Raw genomic sequence first — 15,751 nt, 5'->3', positions numbered from 1 at the left:
GGTAAGGGGCGATATTATGTCCTCAGAAAGATAGATGTATCTATCTTTGTGTATGTGTCTTGTTATTTAATCCGGGAGTGTTTTTGTCTCCGGGCATTAGCAGATTTTCACCTATTCTCCACAAAGTTCGGACGTTCTGCTCGAATCTACCGATTCAGGATCGATAAAGACGAGACAACGAGGAGACAAAGAAGAGGAGCCTGAACTAAACATGAGACAAACGTCCTAATTGAAAACCATTGCTACTCCAGAAGAGTCATCTCTACCTTTACGGGTTCTTTTCAAGCGTCTAAAATATGTAAGGATGATACTAATGTTTGGGACTCTGAAGAAAAGCTTTTCTTTTGGTGGATTATCAAGCAGTGGCGCAAAGAATAAGCTCCAATTCCTAAATCATCCATTGCAACAACCAGCAGCCCATGACCTGTAAATCCCCCTCCGGCCCCTTACAGAGGTCCTCGGAGAATCTAGTGAATAGAAAACAGAGAAGCAGGGAGGAGAAGAAAAGAGAGCGTTATTTGTCTCCAACACAACGAGCCCCCCCCCCCAGAATGGGTTCACAAAGAGACAGGCAACGACACCAGCCGACAGTGTTGTTCTTCGCTGATGCAAAAGTGGTTCGATAAAACACGGTAACGTAACGGCCGATCAGACGGCCCATCCTGCTGCCCCTGGACTGATGGAACAGAGGGGGTGACAAATGTTCCAATATCCCTCAATGGCTGCCATTCGGTGCGGTGCTGCCACATCCAGAAGCGTTTACTTTTATTTGTTAACACGCTCAGGACATATTTTAGCGAAAGCGCAGCCCTGTTGCCCCCCCTTGTCTCAGAAAACTGTCTTTGCCTTCCTCATGGCTCCTTTTATTTCACCCCAGGACCACCTGAGCCGGTTTAGGAGCACCACCCTTAATGTACGCAGGCGTTCCCTGCAGCTCCTCTCTATCATTAGCATGTCTGCTGTGGACGCTGGCTGATGGATTAACAATAATTCAGCATCCTTTGAGGTGGAACGCTGGCTGTAGCGCACAGTCTTTGATGCGTTCGATTATTTTTATAATAAGTTCCTGCTGGGTCGTGAACTTGTGTACATGTTTTTTCTTCCACTTTTTGTGCCAAATTCCCAATTAAAATTGGGAAAATGCCACTTCATCACAGGAAGCAGCACCGAGTAGGGATTTTTGTACGTTTCCTTGCTTCAAAGGATAAAAAATTACACCAAAAATACCCATTAATGATGGTTAGTGCATCAGTTTGGCCCCTGAAATGCAATGAATTGTGTCCCATGAAATAAACCAAAGTGTATTCTGTGGAAATAAATGGTAATGTCACAGTTTTAAAAGAATAATGTATTTAATATAGAAGCGATAAGTGATGTAGTCTTTGTAAATCACTCAGAAATGCCTCACACACACGCACACACACACACACACACACACACACACACACACACACACAGAATTGGTAAAGTCAGGAGCGGAGGTGAACGAGGGTTCACTGCTGGAATGTGTTTTACAGGAGCGACATTTCTGTCTTGACATTAAAACCCTTAAACTGTATATGTCCAACCTGCACGAGACAAATAATAAATCCAATATCTCAGCCAGAAGCATAAACCTGCCATTATTCACTATACCTGCATGTGTGTGTGCATGTGTGTGTGTGTTATTGACTGCTGTTTCTGATTGTAATACATGAGGGCTCGTTGTATTTAAACCATATGTGAGCCGCGCCTGCTGTTCCAGTTTTACATTAATAAAACGTGCGTCTGTGTGTCAGTGCGCGCTCCTGCTCCCGCTACGGACCGTTACAGTAATAAAATCATCACACGGCCTCATTGTTTCTGACATTTAACTAGAAACTCTGGGAGACGAGAGCTAAACACAGCCCTGCGGTTTCCCGGCGCGACCTTTGCCGATGTAACGGTGGCATTATTTTCAGACGTTTCCATCCAAACATCCCCGCTGCCGCTGCAAACCCAGCAGATGCAGCTCCTTTCCCCAGGAAGGCAGGTTGGAAATGTGGGCCTGTGTTTATTTTTGTCAGGAGCTGATTAGTGGGCAAAGTATCGAACATTAAATAGCTGCGTTGTTCAAAGTGTGTATATAAGCTATGCAAAAATGACACATGGCAATTAAAAAAGCAGCTGCAGATCTATAAATCTGGCCAAATAAATCTGTCAATTAGTGCTTAGCTAAAATATGGCCGCTGAGCTTCCCCTTTCCAGCTGGTTTTGCATTAGCACTGAATGAATGCAAATAGCAAATGTGAAGCAAAATTACATGTGACATCTTGTGGCGAAATCAGGGATTAGTGTCTGTACATCGCTAGCATTTCAAATAGGGAGCGCTAACCTTTGTGGCTCCGTGCTGCAGGTGATTATTTCCAGCAGCGCGACAGGAAGCTGTGTGGAAACAGAAGGGAATGTTTTGCTTTTGTCTGTGTTATCTATTCTGTGTGCCTAGAAACGATATATTGGGGTGACGGCCAGCAAAAGACTATTGTAGCGGCTAATGTGGCGATGTTAAGCTGCTACTCAAGGCCTGTCTCACTACAAGTGTTTATTGTTCCTAAATGTTAAAAAAATATATTATTCCGATGTTTAATAACCCATTTTCAATTCAACATTTAAATGTAAAAAAAAAAAAGCCTATGTACGACAGAGAAACGTTGTGTGATTATAAAGCTGCATGTTTCTCTGAACAGTATCTTGTTTGTGTTGTGAAATTTGGAAAATGTGAATATTATGTTTGGGAGGTGAAAAAGTGCCCTGCAGAGATTTTCCAGGGCAACTAAGCCAGTTCAAACAGTGCTTTTTTCCCCTTTTATATTTGTAATAAGTTGGCTAAAACATCAGTCTGAATATTTTTTTTGCGCCGTTTGTTCAGCACGAACAAGACGTCGTTATGAGACTGTCACACTGGGTGTCAACAATCATTACTAGCTAAAGCCGCTGAAAGCGTGGGTTTTTTCCCTCCTTCCATGGTTACCCAGGGCTGATTTTTTAGCCCTGGAGCGTGACTCACTTTTTCTCGATAGGAACAGATCTCTCTTTCATTCACCATCCACACCCAGCCGACTGGGAGCAACAAGTTCATCTCTGATCTGAGGTGGCTCCGACTCAGAAGTCGTTCCGGAAAAAGCGGGAACGCATTATACGGCGCGGCAATGACGCTGAGAGGGGGAGCGCGGAAGGCAAACGGGGAAATTGCAGCACTTAATCACAAAATGAGGGCTGGTAAGGACAGAGCAGTGCAGATTAATGGGACTGAGGAGAGAAAGGAGCACCTGAGGGTGGAATTCTCCACCTTTCACTGACTCACCATCCTGGTGTGGACGGGCACTGCGGAGGGTCCATTTTAGCATGCATAATGTTATGAAATCAACACGCTATGACCGGTGGAAGGAGATGCAGTGGCGTTTGAGCCACATATTTGTCATGAGAACAGTAGGAAGGTTTGCAGCGTTAGCCGCCATGTCTAATCCATTACAGACTTGTGATGGCGCCGTTACAACTGCAATCAGTCAAAGAATTCAGAGGGAAAAAAAAACCTTCATTTGATTTTTCCATGATGCAGTCGCCAGAACATACATATGTAGCATCACAGGGATGCAGAAATCCGCTCTCCTTTTTACAAAGTGAGGAGCACTTACTGTCCGAGTAAGTTGCTTTGGCACACAAACATTTCTATCTGCAACAAAAAAAAAGAAGTTCATTTAAAGCAAAACAAGAGGAGCCTGTTCAACAGAAAAGAGATGGGGCCAAAAGCAGCTCCCTGAGGGCCGCCGCCGCCGGTAAGTGGAGCTCCAGATGTTCGAAAATGACCGAGCTGCGACAGATGAGACGTCCAAAAGTGTCAGGAAGAACAGGAGCAACAATCATTTCAAACTTCCAACGGTCCAGGCAGCAGTATCGCGAGACCCTGATCAATAAAGAATAAAACATAGCTTTTTCCCGCCTTGGTGTTGTTTCCTAAATCTCGATTCATGAAAAGATTTTTTTTTTTGCTTTTTCCTCACACGTTATTCCAAGAATGCAGCAATTGTAGCCTCATGACAAAATAAAGGGACAAATCCATGACTAATCATACTCTGATTCGTATGTATGAAAATAAGTCCCAAGATGCACAAACACTCTCTCTCTCTCGCACACACGGACTTTATTATTCCCTCTATTTACGCAAACATGCATATTTACAGACCTGGGGGACAACTGTGGAAAGTCTGGGTACCGGGCGGCTTTTTAGGAAAGCGCCTGTTCGGCGGTCCGTAACTGAGCGGGGTTTGGCCACACAGCGTCTCCCCTCGCGAAAAAAAAGATGGATAAACACGCGTGTGTGTTTCCAAGTCATGTTTTCAAATGTAGGCGTAACTCAGGCCAACACGAAAGGAAAGTCTACGTGATTATCATATAGCCAAAGTCAGTAATGTCTGCTTATGCACATCCCAACAGGCCGTGAACTGAATTAGTTCTGGATTTATTCAGGTTGGAGATGTGACGAACACTGTCAAAAAAATAGGAAAAAAGAAGAAAAGAACTGCAAAGATGGAGAACAAAGACAGAAAAATGGGCTGTATAATGATGTGTCAGATACTGAAAGTTTAAAAAGGTTGTATTTTATATCACACAAGCTGCACTCTATAGAAGAATAATTCAATGGCTTCAGTGAACAAAGTGTGAACTGGAAGAAACGCGAGACATCAAAGCAAAAGGACGAGGAAAGAAACCAAAATAAGCGTAAATACGATGCCGCAGATACAGAAACATTTCTAGACAACGGAAGCTAATAAATGCACGGATGGGAGGGGACGACATGATAATGAGGAAAAAATAAAGAGTGCTGTGATCGGGAGAAATGTGCAGACGGCTGAAGAAAGAAAAAGAGAGAATCATGGTTTTCCAGCGAAAGGGCGACACTGGGACCACTTCAAAAGGGTCAGAACACGCAGAGAAATATCCCAACGGAGAGAAAACAGAGACGGCCTCTGTCTCGGTGGCCAACTCAAACATGTAGGACGTATGTGCGGCGTGTGTTAGCATGCTAATGTGTGTTTATGAATGTAGAGGAGAGAACACGGTCAGGGTCATGGAGCCGAAGCTGTGAACCAGAGGAACAAATAATCTCCTATCATCATCATCATCATTGAAGCCAATCTGCCCAGTGTCGCTTGTTGCTAACGAGTGGGAAAATGGCTCTGGAACAAATGTTCCCTGTGTTTCTGTGGGTCAGAAATCCTTTAATAGTTGGGCTTGTTGTTTTTTTGCAGTGCATTAGCTGGAAAAAAATAAACTATTTCTCTTTTTTTTCTCTTTGCCTCTTTAATAAAAGAAGAACAGGAAAAGACAAAGTCGGGAAAAGTTTAATAAGTCAAATGTTGCCAACCAGCCTGGTTTTGCTGTGCGTTCTGTATATTTTATCCCCTTTAGGCAGCCCTGACCTCCAGTTTAGCTGCAGGCATCTAAAAAATAGCCTTACCGCACAATCATTGATTCCCTTTCAGGTTAGCAGACACGCTAGTTTTAGATGTGTCTGATGTTAACCCATCGCTCGAGAGTTTCTAAAACCCAGGCAACCACATGGTCAAAGGTCCAGGGGCAATATTCCATTGATCTGTTTGCTAATCGTAGCCAAAAGCTACGCGTGGACGTGCGTACGTGGCTTAATTTCAGAATTTGTCAAAAATATCTTGTCTTTTTGGTCACCCTGGCACCATCCAGACCCACAAATACGTGTTATCAAACCCCTAAGACAGATATTCTTTACCATCTCCACCTTCCTGAGCGTCTTTCCATCAAAATTATGACATAGAATTGAACATAATAGAGTATAAAAGAGTAGAGTCGCTAAATGTGCAGTGACGGTGGCCAAAAGTCTGGGTCAAGGTTTAGTTTCAGCTGAAGGTTACGGCGGGTATTATTCTGTACTCCTGCAACATGTAATCATCTGCTAATGTTGCATTTCATGCTTCATAAACTGTTAATTCGGACCAAGAGGACACGGATCCGCCCAGCTGACGGGAAGACGAGAGGAAGAGCCCTGGGATATTTGGAAATACAGATTGAAGAAAGAGATATTTCCATGTGTGCTGGTCGTAAGATCAGTGTCCAGGAGAAGGGGGGCGAGTTTATCGGTTCGTTTTTGAATGTAAGCGCCCGGAGCTGCCGCACGACTTTGAGAGTTCGCTCAATTAAGCCGACACAAAAGACTTCCCAGCCGAGGGCTCGATGGATGTCTCGATCTATAGCAACCATGTGACAGCAACAGTTGAAACCAGCATTTGTGTCACATGACTGACAGCTCCTGGGTTTGATAACCCTTTTCTCTGCACGCATCATGCTGTACAAAGTCCTAAATCTCCTAACGTGACTTTGTAAAACCTGAGCAAACATGTTGGCAAAGCTAGATCCAACACACCCACCTGACCACACCGAGTCCATTATTAACTCTTATGCTGGGCTTGTTTGTTTTCCCGGCCCTCCCGAGGGAAGTGTCTCGCTCTTCAGTCGTGAAACGCTCCGTATGTTCAACAGTTAGTCGAGCCTGTCGGCTGTTTGCCGCTAAGTACTTTGCGTACAGTAGGTTTATGAGGACATATTGCAGACAACAGCTGCTCGCGGCAGCCGAAACTGCAGCGAGGATGACAGCGAACGAATGTTCTGCGTGGTGACATGAAGGTCACTTTATCACTGCTGCATGACTTTACAGCATTAAAACTGACCTCGTGGAGCGTTAATTAGCCGTTTCTCTGGGTATCGAAGACCAATAATTCTGAATAGTCCTAAAATTGTCTTAAGGACGACTTCCTGGAAACTGTAACGTCTTTTTTGAAAAGATGGAATGCATGAAACACTGTCACTTCCACACCGGGCCACCAGGGGGCGGCGTGCTTTTAAGTAACGACAAAAAAAGGAAAAAAGTATTGCCCTGCAACCGTAGGGCACATGTGCAGAAAACTCCGACGTAAAAGCAGCCGACAGCAGAAACGTGGCTACCGTGGAGGTATCGCTACGGATGCTCCCAAACTAGCGTCGATTTTGAGTTCGAATTTATTCCATAAACGATCCTCGTTAAATGAAGAGTAGTCTAGTTGATCCTCAGCTAAGACACGTAAACACCCGGGTGAGCTACAAGTTCACGTGAAACTCGGCTAACGGTCCGACAGAGGAAGACGCGGAGGAAGTCCCAAATCCTCTAGAAGCGGAATTAAACATTTTATTTTGCTTTAAGCTCTCGAGCAATCACATTAACCATCATATATATATTTAGAAATACTTTCCCTCTGCGCAGCATTGCAACGATTATCGGATTATCGTTTCATCTTTTGTTTTGCTGTATCTGGAGTCTAAAATTCTAAACAGATCGGATAAAAGGGCGCTTTGAAGTGTGATGACTGTTTCACTCTGTTCCTCCGTCCTTCCCCATCTCCCCCCTCTTGTTTCTGTCTCTTTTGTCTGTTTTTTTTTTTATCTCTTTCTCTGTCCAACTGTGTGTTGATGTAAGTTTTGGTTTCGGTCCAAACATCAACATGTTGCTGATGCCGTTTGTCCACAGGTGGCATCCAGAGAAGATCCTGTTTCTGTCTGTCTGTCTGTCTGTCTGTCTGTCTGTCTGTCTGTCTGTCTGTCATTCTTTCTTTCTTTCTTTCTTTCTTTCTTTCTTTCTTTCTTTCTTTCTTTCTTTCTTTCTTTCTTTCTTTCTTGTTGGCTAGTCATGCTAATTGACCATTCTTAAACATCCCATAACCTAATTCTCGTTGTTATGGCTACGTAATTCTGTTCTGCATCTCCAAACAAATTTATCTGAGACACACACACACACACCCACCCACACACACACACACACACACACACACACACACACACACACGCACACACACGCACACACACGCACACACTAACCCACTAACCCAAACCCTAAACTAAACCCAATATCAACCTCAACTCAAACAGGCCTTTAAAATTTTGAGGACCAGGACAAAAAAGTACTCGTTTGCTAGTAGCATGAGTCCAAAATGTCTTCACTTCCCAAAAATGTCCCCACTTTGCTTGTGAAATGTGTATTATGGTCCTCACTTTGACGGGTAGAAGAAAAAACACACAAATACACTTGTCTAATACCAATGAAGTAAATAAAAAAGAACAGTGTGTGTGTGTGTGTGTGTGTGTGTGTGTGTGTGTTTGTATCAGTGTCACAGCATGGCCTGACCAGTGTTTGTTATTAATGAACTTAATAGCTTCATCATTTCTCTATGAACCATCAACACTGCTGTTTCTAGTGTTTACATACACACACACACGCGTGCGCACACACACACACACACACAGGATTTTTCTTTTTCTTAAGAACTATTAGCAGAAGCTTCACAAAGTACCTTTGTCTTTGTGTTTGTGCGTTAACAGTAAAGTCTAATGGTTACAAAAGAACTAAAGCAAGAGGACAAACGCTGATCAGACTGGTCTGGTACTGGTTTAAGGTCAAAATGGAGTTCCATGGAAGTAGTGCTTAAAGTGCATGAGTGAACCAGCTACTGGGAGCAGTAATGACTGGTGTTAGCTGTTAGCATTAGCTGTGGAGTTTTTTGGGACCGAAAAGTAGCCACAGCCTTATCATCACACGTTTCAGGGTCTCATTCATCACACAACCTGTTTGTAAATTGCTTTCCTTGACTAGTCTTAAAGCAACTCCGCCGGCCTCTGTTGTCTCACTGAAAAAGCACATTTCAATGAGATGCAGAAACGTTTGCTCGCTGTTTCCACCCCTGAAGTAGCAGCTAGATTCTCTTTAGCAGAATTCGCAGTAATGATTCATTATCTCCCACACAGAACAGCAGTACACTGCTCTGATTACAGCCCCCCAGCACACACACACACACACACACACACACACACACACACTGTTTGCCCGTCGCTGGTTATCATTCATGTCTACATCTCCTGTCTGTGATTTGTACGAGGGTGGAGCTGCTGCTGAAAGCCTGCTCGGGGCCCGCTGACCTGAAACTCGCTAAATGACAGTCGGAGAGCGGCGCCGCTGAACATAATGACACGGCGACGTGAGATAAGCTATCCCTGCTAAGAGGAGCATCTGAATGCTAATCAGTGCCGCTGATTCCTTTATTTACCCCGGGGCATTGGGAGGGATGGTCTGCTTCACACGGACACAGATCAGTAACTTCTATTTCCCCCAAAAATGTGCAGTGCCCAACGTCGCCACTGGCGGCGCTGTGGGACCATGAAGTGATCAAGGGGACTTTTATGGTGAAAATAAACACGATAGCACTCCTGGTCAGTGAATGCAGCATTTAATTGTATTGCTACAACACTATACACATTTTTTTTTAAAGCTTACTTTTGAATTTTAATGTGTTATTTTGTAATTTTGCTTACTATGTTAACAGGTTTAATCTGGTTCTGTTCAGCTGGACTGTATGTTATGGTTTAAAATGTAAGTGTAATGAGTCAGACTGGAAATACACACAAATGGCAACAGGTGGCAGTAACTACACTTAAAGGAGTGTTTTGTGTGTGTGTGTGTGTGGGGGGGGGGGGGGGGTGCGGGGGAAGGATGAGGCGTTTGATTCATGTTGGAGGTAGTTTAGTGAATTCAGTTCCATTTCCAGGGTGAGATATCGAGCTCAGTGTGAGTTCTGCAGTTCAAAAGCATCTCGCTGGGGCAAAGGGCTGCCATAAACCAGAGACCTGATCCACCCCTGGCCTCTGCTGGCAACAGAGCTCCCTGAGACCCCCAAAGGCACCGTTGAACCCTGTCTTGAAAGGCAGGGGGGACACTTTTCCACCATGTGTGGACACGTGAACTGTTGGCCCTCAGTGATAACACTCATCTATCTATCTATCTATCTATCTATCTATCTATCTATCTATCTATCTATCTATCTATCTATCTATCTATCTATCTATCTATCTATCTATCTATCTATCTATCTATCTATCTACATGCTTAATCAAAACTAAGTGCAGTTAAGCGTAGCCTCAGATTCTGCCCTGACATGTTCAGATTTACATATTTTAATTGCTCTGACTGTATTATACAAACACACACACATGCACACGCACGCACGCACACACACACGCACACACACACACACACAGATTTGATGTTAAAATTATGTGGGTTTCAGCCTCTAATGTATCTCTCTGTTCACTTCTGTTACATTTTGATAATAATATCAGTAATTATACTGGTCGCTTCACAATAATCTGCCTGAAAGTGAATTTTACTATCTGTGTGTGTGTATGTGTGTGTGTGTGTGTGTGTGTGTGTAAAGAGTAAATGCTTGTTAAGATGTTTCAGAAGCAGATGGGGTTTGCCTGAATGGCACCTCTGTTTCCAAAGCAGCTAACTGCTTTAACCTGCCAATTTATTGGGGAGGGTGTGTGTATTTACGTGTGCGTGTGTGTGTTACAGGGGTTGACGTCAGTCATCGCGCCTGACAGCTCTCTTCCTGAAAACACACCTAAGAAAACAAACGCACGCACGGAGGCGTGGACGCACTTGTGCAGATGTGTACATGCAAACATGAGAACACGCTCGCTGAGAGACCCGCCTGTCGCTGTGCCACCTCCACTCACACATCAGTGTGTGAAATATGAGTTTTTGAAGTGTGTCTTTGACATTCAATACCTTTCTACAGCGTGTGCACGTGTATAAAGTGCACACATATACCAGAATGTTACTGAACATCATGGACATTCATGGGTTAGACCCCCAGGTGGATCTATGGTGGAAATCTCATTCCAGCTCATATCCCCTTCCATGCTAATGAAAATTAGCATTTCACCTGTAGATTGTCTGGATGTTTAATGAGCTTCTCTTGAAGCTAATGACCAGTGTTGCTGGGGAAACCAAAAAAACCAAACACTAGAACCTTAAATAAGCTAGCATGAAGAACCTCTCACTGGCATGCTAACTGGGATGTTCAATGACAGAAAGATGTTGAAAATTTCTCTTCCGTATTTTCTTTTCGCTCGGACAGCTAATGCTAACACCGTAGCCACAATCACCTTTTAAAAATGAACAGAAGCTATTTCACATGTAAAGAAATCTGATTAACAGACTATAATGTAAAATAGGTGCCTTTCTGGTGCACATGTTAGCACATTAGGTCTGACTGTTACAGGGATTTGGATTCCTGTGGTGGTGGAAGCAGGGCCAGCCTCTTTTAGTCCCAAGGAATAAAAAAAAAGAAAATTACTAAGCGGTGGGGTTTCCTACCTTTCAACCTGTCTCATTGTAAATTCTCCGATTTAGAAAAATGGAGAAATTCATTTCTCACACAGATGGGAACAGGCAAGGCTGATTTCATTAAATACCCCGTCTGTTGGTGAGAGCGGGGAAGGAAGCAAACGCAAGGGTGAACCAAACAAAACAGTTTGCCTGTGCTCAAATAATTTGTTTCTCCTCTAATATGGCGAGTGTGCGTGCGCGGGTGTGTGTGCAGGTGCCCGCAGTGACAGTCGCAGCTGAATTTGAACAGGCAGATTGCTGGACGACCCCACGCAGACAGGAGACACACGGAGAACACATGAGCGGGATTGTGAGCGGGAGCGTGAAGGAGTGATGGAATAGATGGAGGAGTGGAAGGAAATCAGGGTCGTGACCTTCTGGTTTTGGTGGGATGGAAAAACATCCAGAAATCTGGTGAAACGTTTGGGGGGAGGGTCCTGGTGATTCAGATTCCGATTCAGGTCCTTTATTGTTCCACACGGGTAAATTCACAGCGTGACAACAGCAAGAGCACGCAGAGACAATTAAGATAAAAATAAAATAGAACAGAATTCGGAATATACAAAGAGGATGTGATGGCAAATCAAGTGTAATAAAGGTTTTAAACGATGGTGCCACTACTTCCAAGCTTTGATGGGAGCGAAACAACGAGGGATCCGGGACCGACCACCACTCACAGCTGGGATGGAACCTTGTTGTTGGCAGCTTTCCTGCCCGTCTGCAGAGCCCGAACCCGGGTCAGCGGGTGACCCTAGAGGTCAAAAGCTGCTTTCCTTTTTCCAATCGGCCCGTCGTCCTTTCGACACAAGAGCCAGAGTTCACTTCCTGTCTGCTTTTGCCAGTTTTGCACATGGCACGGGAAACTGACGGACGGCCTCGCGGACGCTGATTTTGCGCTCGTCGGACCAGCTAAAAACCGAGAAAAGACAGAGACCCGAACACGTTTCCCCGCATTTAACAACGTCTGAAATGATCGTGGCAAACCAGAGAACAGAATGCTGTTTAACCAGCTGTGACTGTCCCACTTCACACCAGATGTTGCCTTTGATTGTTTTCCTGTTTGCTGATTGGGCTCATCTGCAGCACAGGAGTCCAAGCTGCTTTTTGCGGAAACGTCAATTTCCAGAAATAGCGTTCTTTTTCCCCTCCTTGTGTATTGTCTCATACAGTAAATGGTCGCTTCTTTTTCTGTGTGTCAGGACAACACAGGTGACACACAACCAGTGGTGCTTCCTGTTTAGTAGGAGAGCGACAACTATCATTAGAATAAAACGCGAGGAATTAAAACGTTCATTTGAGATGCTAATATGAGAGGAATCTTATTTATCTTCAAATTCTGAGAGCATTTGTGTAGCCCGACTGTCTGTGCGATGTCCAAGAGGGAGCACGATCCCGGACTATTGTATTATTTACTGTGACTCATTAATATTGCAGTAGAAGTAGTTGTTAACTTCATACTCTAAAAAGGCAGAACAAAGACCATTAATGATGCAAATATAAAATAATAAACACTTTCTGAACCTTTGCCCTGAAGCAGGGCGGCAGATGCGCCGCACGAGCCTGAAAACCTCAACAAAAGCCACTAGCGGCGCGACCTGCTTAGCTTTTAAAGCTAGCAGGGAAACACGGCCTTCATTAATACTTGATGCTTCCACAGGCAGGTTCCCACTGTTTACCAGGATTAACGTGATGAAACACCCCCCCCCCCCAAACGTGGGGCAGTTTTGGCGGGTTTTCTTTGAAGTGGTCGTAGCAAATGAACCGCGCTAGCGGTGTTGGCAGATCGCGGTACTGGCGGGGCACCGTAACATGGCTACAAAGAAAAAAACAGGAGGGGTTACAGAGTGGAAACAAAACAAGTCCGCCTGGCGCACGGAGAGCGCGCAGAGACGGCTGGCACACACACTTTCAATTTGGCAGCTTTTCCTGGACCGGGCAGATCCGTGTTTTACTGTCCTCTCCGGTCCACGTGGAACTGGTGGGAAGGACAAGTCGGCCGAGGCGCTCGAGTTCAGCTGTGCTTTTACCGCCTGTTTCCAAATGACCCCCAAAAATACCCACCGGGGGGGCCCGACCGCTGCCCCCGGACTTCTGACGCACTTGTGAAAAAAGCTGCACATCAATCAGGCCGGAAGCTCCATTAAGACCTGTTTGTTTCACAAAAAGACACAAAAGAGACAAAAACGCTCAGATTCACACGGGTACTGACGCCATGCACAAGGTCTTGCGGAGGCAAAGGATTTTCTTTAGTAGCAGTGTTGGGAGACTTGGCAAGCAGCACACACACACACACACACACACACACACAAAGTCCCAGTGATAATTCACACTGGGCATTTATCTTTACAGTGAATTATCGCACACTTTGGTCTCATTGGCTCCGTGCACAAATGCATGAGTGTGTTTCTCTTTCTGCGTATATGCACAAGTGATGAGTTGTGGCCCACAACTATGGGTGTGTGTGTGTGTGTGCGTGCGTGCTAAATTGAGTTATGACTTTGCGCTATCTCATTGACTTCAACTGAGTCCCATTCATCACAACTTAACCATGAAAACAGAGTTTATGGACAATATGCTGCTTGAGCGAGTGTGTGAGACGATTCCACGTGTGTGTTACCACAGAAAAACCCGGAGGTCAAATTACAGCACAAATACATGAAACAAAGAAGGAATGTGTGTTTGTATGAGAGAGATTAGGAGAAAAATGTTATTTAACATAGTTTAGAGGGCTTTTGCTGCATCAAAAAAGGATTTTCTGGCACGCACACACACACACACACAAATCCCCTATTATTATCTGTATATGTGTGTTATGACTAATGAAGAGCTCACACTAAACTTACAGGCCTGTTAGTAATCATGACCACCTTAATCAAGGTAATCCTTGAAAAAAAGAAGCCCAAATTTTCCAACAACACAGGAACTCCATTCTTTCTTCATCACCCTTCAACGTCACGGCGTCCAACCGTCAAGACAAGTTCATTGCGAGTTTTCAAAACCTCACAACAAGAATTCAACACTCAAAAATAAAAACACCCGAAAAAGCTGGTTCAGCTGGGCGTTAGCGGAGGAATATCCCAAAAAGAAAGAGATCATGGTTGGCTCGCTGCAGCTGCAGCTGTGGCCAAACACAAAGACGTGACACAATTTCATTTAAAGAAGCAACAAAGAGACGAAGAAAAGGCACACTGTAAAAAAAAATGTCACAGATTGAGCCACCAAGGAATATATTGGCTTCCTGCTACGTCAAAATTAAATAACTAGTCTTCGCTAGTAGCTCCTGACCTTCTGAGAAATGTGTTGTCCTCAATTTCCATTTATTTATCTGTTCCAGATAAAAGGGAACGAGGAGCCACATCTGCTGCTGACTGCAAAATATAGTTTCTCAAATCTTATTGAATATACTGAGTGTATGTAATGTAATTATTGTTAAATAAATATCAGATGAACCCCGGCGCTGTCGGTGTAATTTTATTCAAATTAAAGAGGCTCAGAGAGAAATGGGTTTTCAATCGAGGGGGACAGAATCTGCAGCAACGAGGCATGGTTGGGAGGCCTAAAGATGTGTTCAAAGTGACTTTCTGGAGCATTTTTATTTTTATTTTGATGCCTTTTTCCCTGCACCCTGGTCGCGGTCTTCCCACTGAAAAGACCAAACCCCTCCCTGGAAGGTTTTCGCAGGCAAAATTCAATGGGACAGCCTGAAAAAGTGGACAAAGAAGGAGGGATGGTGAGACCCTGTGTGTGTGTGTGTGTGTGTGTGTGTGTGTGTGTGTGTGTGTGTGTGTGTGCATGAGTGTTTCAGCTCATTAGAAGAGTGAGTCTGGCTTCCTGCACAAAGTTCCACGCAGCATTTATCTCTGACTGTCTCCTCCTGCCTCCCTGCATGTTTCTGAAGGCTGTCAGGTCACAGATGCCAACTGATGACACATAATCTGTGTGTGTGTGTGTGTCCTCACCGAGCTTACGGTGGGGCCCCCGCTTCAGGTGCTGATGACCTGATTTGTCTTCCATTTGTCAACTTCAGCTTCCCCAGCTGGAGCATCTGGGACAACAACGAGGTGGAATACTAACATCATGGCCAACCGCTTTGATTGCTTTGATCTACAAAATAGGGGGCTTTCAGGCAGTAAATGGAACATGAAATGGAGAAGTTGCTAAAGAATGAACACGAACGTGGCGACAAAGTTCTTTAACCCACAACAAATATGTTAAGAGTTGGCTGGCGGAGACGAAAGGGGACGGCAGCAACATCTGCAATTCTTTGAGTCGAGGCTGTTTTTTTCATGTTTTATGCTCCTCTGAACTGTGCGTATAACCGTTTGTGGGGCAGAGTTTCATTTTATTTATGTTTTCAATCTTACTGGAGCAGTTTTAGAAGATCCACCATAGAAAAGTTGCATTTTCAGTCCTTTTTTTTTTTTACACCTGTCCATCACTGAGCACCGTTCAAGTCTCCCAGGGGTGTGAGGTTAACAGTGAGCTTGGAGAAACATATCCAAAACA

The sequence above is a fragment of the Takifugu rubripes genome, chromosome 12 (genome assembly GCF_901000725.2).
Source record: "Takifugu rubripes chromosome 12, fTakRub1.2, whole genome shotgun sequence".
In the NCBI taxonomy this organism is placed as follows: domain Eukaryota; kingdom Metazoa; phylum Chordata; class Actinopteri; order Tetraodontiformes; family Tetraodontidae; genus Takifugu; species Takifugu rubripes.
Note: the sequence above shows the minus strand (reverse complement) of the source record.